Source organism: Rhopilema esculentum, chromosome 15 (genome assembly GCF_057945365.1).
Source record: "Rhopilema esculentum isolate cy_ngs chromosome 15, ASM5794536v1, whole genome shotgun sequence".
Lineage (NCBI taxonomy): Eukaryota > Metazoa > Cnidaria > Scyphozoa > Rhizostomeae > Rhizostomatidae > Rhopilema > Rhopilema esculentum.
This window is the reverse complement of record NC_142829.1, coordinates 7,832,217-7,838,216: the sequence shown is the minus strand read 5'-3', so window position 1 is coordinate 7,838,216 and position 6,000 is coordinate 7,832,217. Positions and strand designations below refer to the sequence as shown.

General features: G+C 42.0%; 1 long non-coding RNA gene across 1 annotated transcript; it reads right to left on the bottom strand.

The window, feature by feature from the left end:
• Positions 1 to 567: 567 nt before the first annotated feature.
• LOC135696793 (uncharacterized) lies at positions 568 to 3,673 on the bottom strand. Its single transcript, XR_016144625.1, has 5 exons — positions 3,415 to 3,673; positions 3,179 to 3,231; positions 2,737 to 2,800; positions 2,089 to 2,152; positions 568 to 1,422 (listed from the first exon to the last, which is right to left on the bottom strand). It is a non-coding gene; the product is annotated as an uncharacterized LOC135696793 (long non-coding RNA).
• Positions 3,674 to 6,000: the final 2,327 nt, after the last annotated feature.

Sequence of the window (6,000 nt, the reverse complement as noted above, 5' to 3'; positions counted from 1 at the left end):
GTGCTTCAAACATTCTGTAGTTTATTTTTAGGCAATTAAACGATGTTTATTGGTAGCTTCAACGTTCTTCACGTGCACAGTAGGTTTGATGTTGTGGAAATGGTTCTTTCATACTACAATTTCTGACAATACCCAGGCATCTTGAATTGCGACGCTGGTCAGCCTAGCCTAATTATTGCATTTAATGTGGGAACCTTGTTACTGTACGCATTATAAGTAGGTCTATCATCCATTCGTCTTAAATGTACTACTAAGACCTTGTCAATTAATTGTCTATAGGTAAGATGATTTTTCGAGATGAAAATCATGTTAACGCTATTTTTGGTACAGTTCACATATATCTAGCTACTTTTAACAGAATCTTCCTTTCTGATTCAAATCACGTGATTTCATTGTTGCTAGGTGGTGTGTTAATATCAGCTCGGGCGTTTCCGCCTCATTTTGACATTTTAATACCAATGCATGAGGCCTTCAAATTTGGTAAAGCAATAGACTTGTTTTTTGGTTGCCCCCGACCTCCATTTTTTATGGAGAAGCTCAAATTTCGATATTTTCACGAAGAGGCATCCAGCAAAGTCATTTATCTATTTCCTCTTCACCCCGACCAAATTTGAAAATAAATTAATCTTTATATGAATTTTACTTAATACCTGTGTCTAAAATATTGCCGAAAGAGAATATATATAGTTCCACAAATGTTTCATTTTTGAGCACTTCCACTAATGTTTCATTTTTGAGGACTTTTGATCATGCTATAAAACTTGACTGATTATCAACTATCCTAACTTGTGTTCAATGGCAGATTTCTAGCAGAAAAACAAATATTTACTTCATCATCATAATAATTTTCAAATGTTTGCTAATTTTGAAAACAACAACAATTAATAGTTACTATTGGTGAGCCAACCCTAGAGTGGAGAATCTTCAAAACAAAATCCATAACTAAAGCAAAATCTAAAATCTGATGTTTTCAAAATATATGAGGCAAACCCTCAAATATATCACAATGAGGGAGGCGTGTATTTCACCAACATCCTCGTAAAAAACCAATTGCAAGATTGGTAACAATAAATGGCTAGAGTTGAGGATCCTCCAAAGTTAAATAGCACATTTAAAGCAAAATCTAATAGATGTTTATAACGCATAGGGGGCAAACTCTGTGAAAGTACAATGAGAGAACCGTGTGTTTCATAAACATCCTCGTAAAAAAACCAATTGGAAGTAGGGTATGAAAATCTATGAAATAGGGGTCCTATCAATCGCTGAAACTATTTGAGAGCAGGATGCAAAATCTTGAATTATCCTTCAACTTTACAATAAACATATAAAGATCATCTAAATCAATCAAATTACAACGAAACAAAGGCCAAAGAAGAAATGTCTTTCATTCAAATCGTGGTGTCAAAACGTCTCACAAATGCCCTGAAAAAAAGAGGAATAATGGTTATTAAATTTCATCGCCAGTGTACGCGTAGAAACAATTCATTAAAGCTTGTATGCATGTCGAAATGGAAATGGCTGGAAAAATTGCTTAGCAGGTGTAAAATTGGTCTAAAAGTGGTAGAAAAACACGTACAAAGAAGGAGCAGAATGATTATTTTGACAAAAAGGGGCAGCTTCCAATCCATGAAAATATCGCAAAAGCAATCAATCAACTGTGAGGGGTTAGGGGAGGCGTAACTTCACTGGCATTTGCAATAGATGGAAAAATGTATTGAAAAAGTTATTAAATTTCTATACCACGATGAGGGCAACATGAAGTTTACAAAAACTCTACTAAATCTTGTCACTAAGGGTATAGCATGAATATTTAAACAAAAAGGGGCAGCAAAAATTTGTAGAAAATATCGCGAAAGCAATCAATCAATCGCGAGGGTTAGGAGGAGGCGTAACTTCACCGGCATTCGCAACAGACGAAAAACTGCATTGAATAATTTAATTTTTCTAAATAAACACTTGGCTTCTAAATAAACACTTGGCTTTTCGTTAAGAATTCATTCAACGTATTTATATAAAGAAACGCGAAACAAAATTTGAGTATAAACAAAGTAAAACACCAAGAGATCTTCTATATCAAAAATCACTTACCGTGTGATGAAGCTGGGTGAGAATATATTTTACAATACTTTGGTCAATCTGCCACGGGTATGTCCTGCAAAAATCCAAGAATAACCGAAATGAAAACTGTGACGCAGCAAGTTTACCAAAATCAAATGTCGACATCGAAGATCAAGGTTCCTAATCGATGCGTCACTAATGATCGTTAATGACCCGCACTCACTAAAAGTTTCCCCAATAACGACCTTGCAGACAATGGGGTCACATCACAAAGGGGGCGTAGCTTGATCGTCGTTCGCAACTCGTCAGGCAAAACTGTCCTATAAAGTTTGAATTTCCTGAATCTAGTCGTTACAATTCGCTGAGAATTCACTGCACAAATTGATAAATAATAAAATACCTTTATCTTGAAACGTAGATAAACAAAAGGGCCTTAAAATAACCCCGAAAACAAAATCGCGAATGCAATCAATCAATCGCGAAGGGATTAGGGGGACGTAACTTCACCGGCTTTCGCAACACATGAAAAACTTTATTGAAAAAATTTAATTTTCCTAAATGAACACTTGGCATTTCGTTTAGAATTCATTCAGCATATTTATCTAAGAAACGGCAAACAAAATTTGAGTATAAACGAAGTAAAACACGAAGAGATCTTTGATATCAAAAATCGCTTACCGTGTGATGAAGCTGGATGAGAATATCTTTTACAATACTTTGGTCAATCTGCCACGGGAATGTCCTGCAAAAAATCCAAGAATAACCGATATGAAAACTGTGACGCAGCAAGTTTACCAAAATCAAATGTCGACATCGAAGATCAAGATTCCTAATCGATGCGTCACTAATGATCGTTAACGACCCGCACTCACAAAAAGTTTCCCCAATAACGACCTTGCAGACAATGGGGTCACATCACAAAGGGGGCGTAGCTTGATCGTCGTTCGCAACTCGTCAGGCAAAACTGTCCTATAAAGTTTGAATTTCCTGAATCTAGGCGTCACAATTCGCTGAGAATTCGTTGCACAAATTGATAAATAATAAAATATAAAATACCTCTATTTTGAAACGTAGATAAACGAAAAGGGATGAAAATAACTCCGAAAACAAACGCACTAACCTGATGAATATTCAATTTGGGAAAGGTATTCAAATCGTGTTCTCGACACTGTCCTGCAAAAACAGCAGAAGAACAGACGGTAAATTCAATGTTGTAGCTAATAAAAGAGCAACAGAAACATAGTATTCAATAAAGGGGCGACTATTAAATATTTCGCGGCAGGGGCAGGGCGTTTTGTTAGAAAAATGGCAGGGCAAGGTGCAGAAACATAAGCGAAAAGAATAAACAATACTCACACTGAAAATTGCGTCCAAAATCAAGGGTCCATTGTGAGAAACATGTCGACTTCTTTTTCCAAACCTTTCTTTCCAACCGTGTGCTCTAAAATGCACCTGGCTGGAAAATGATCTTTGCGACAATTTATCATGCTTTTATCCAGTTGAGACTGTTCTGACACAAATTGCACGGTCATTTATCAATCGATCCTCCATAAAAGGGAATTTTTCAGTTACCGGGAAAAAAACTGTCCCTGCAACAATGCAAATCGCTACGTCATCGGAACGCATCGCCAAAAGATCATGATAACCATGAGAGTGCCTAGTAGTTTGAGCAACAACAATGAGATAATCATGACAATCATAACTTTTGCTCGTACGGTCTCGAGCTTTTGGGAGAAAGGTGTCGCAAGCGAGCTGTTTCGATTCCAAAAAAACCTCGAATCAAAACTTCCATCCAGAAGGGAGAACCGAGCTGTGACGCAGCAAGGTTTTCCTGCAAAGGAAATCGAAGCTCGCAGAAACTTGAGGATCCCGCACTTAATTGCTTCTCCGCACAAAGAGGTGCCGGTTAACGACCTCGCTGACAAAGCCTAACACGCTTAACGACCCGACGTAACCTTTTCTCCGGAGAGGCAATCAGGTCCGCAAGCAAAGCAACTTCCGCCTAGAAAAAGTTTGTTTCGAGGATTTTCAGGCAGGAAGACGGGACCGAATCGAAAATCGAAGGCCAGCTGCAGACTCACGTCGACGGACGGGATCGAACGGAGGAAAAAGCGGGACGTTTCGAGGAGGCCTCGAAACCGATCTCGTTCGAAGAGGCGTCGAGTGGGTGAGACCGTGTGCAGACGGGCTTGCCCCTCATTTGCATAGTAGCACATTCGTTGTTTCGAAGCTAATTTGCATAGTAGGATTTTAGTATATTGAGATCTGGGTGGCCCGCCGGCCCGCGACAGCCCGAGCCAGTGGACCGCCCGCCCGCGACACGCCCTGCCAGTGGACCGCCGGCCCGCGACATGCCCAGCCAGTGGACCGCCGGCCCGCGAAACACCGAGCAAGTGACCCGCAAGCCCCCGCCAAACCCTAGGTGCAAATTAGCAAAGAACGAACTAACGCCATCCCCAACACACAAAACCCCCTCACACAAAACCCCAACACACACGACCCCAACACACACGACCCCAACACACACGACCCCAACACACACGACGTGCCCCCCGCAGAGGCGTGGCTCCCGCACAAAAGAGGCTCACGCCAAAAAGAGGCTGTACCTGCTCCCCCGCAGAGGCTGCAAGAACCACGCCCTCTCCCATCACAAAATTCTTCCTCAAAAAAAAGTGCAAAAAACACTCGCACTCCTGCAGAATTCAGCGAAAAAATCACTCGCGCTCCTACGCGATTTTTACTCGCACTCCTGTCACAGGCGCTAGAGGGCGGGGAGGAGAGGCGAAAAAAAAGGTCCCCGCCCTCTAGCGCCTGTGACAGTCGTGCGAGTAAAAATCGCGTAGGAGCGCGAGTGATTTTTTCGCTGAATTCTGCAGGAGTGCGAGTGTTTTTTGCACTTTTTTTTGAGGAAGAATTTTGTGATGGGAGAGGGCGTGGTTCTTGCAGCCTCTGCGGGGGAGCAGGTACAGCCTCTTTTTGGCGTGAGCCTCTTTTGTGCGGGAGCCACGCCTCTGCGGGGGGCACGTCGTGTGTGTTGGGGTCGTGTGTGTTGGGGTCGTGTGTGTTGGGGTCGTGTGTGTTGGGGTTTTGTGTGAGGGGGTTTTGTGTGTTGGGGATGGCGTTAGTTCGTTCTTTGCTAATTTGCACCTAGGGTTTGGCGGGGGCTTGCGGGTCACTTGCTCGGTGTTTCGCGGGCCGGCGGTCCACTGGCTGGGCATGTCGCGGGCCGGCGGTCCACTGGCAGGGCGTGTCGCGGGCGGGCGGTCCACTGGCTCGGGCTGTCGCGGGCCGGCGGGCCACCCAGACCCCGCTTTGGCGGGGTCGTCAAGAATGGAAACTCAGGCTAGGTGGGCCTTGCAAGACCCCGCTTTGGCGGGGTCGCCAAGAAAGGCTAGTTTACTTCCACTCCATAATAATAAATATCAATAGCATTAAGTAAAAACTTTATGGAGGATTGTAGTCTATTTACAATAACATTCAGTAGAAACTTTTCAGTGAATTGTAGTCTATTTAGATAAAGTGTGGGATCTTATGACATATTTTTTATGGAACATGGAGTAAATCGAATGAGTATTGAGCAGTCACCATTGGGGCCTGCTCGTTTGCCATTTTGAGAGAAACTTGAAATGGGTTTTAGAAGAGAGCAGAATATATGTATTGTGACGCGGAAGGACATTATTGAAAAATTGCATTATTAGGGAATGATTTTTTACATAATTTGTTATTAGAGTGAAGGTGGTTGCTAAATTGGTGAAGGAAAAGCGTGAGAGAGCAGTTAAAGTTTAAATCAATAACTCAGTAGATTATCAAAGGTGTGATTTTGCTGTTTCCGTGTGCTCCAAACATTCTGTAGTTTACTTTTAGGCAATTAAACGATGTTTATTGGTAGCTTCAACGTTCTTCACGTGCACAGTAGGTTTGATGTTGTGGAAATGGTTCTTT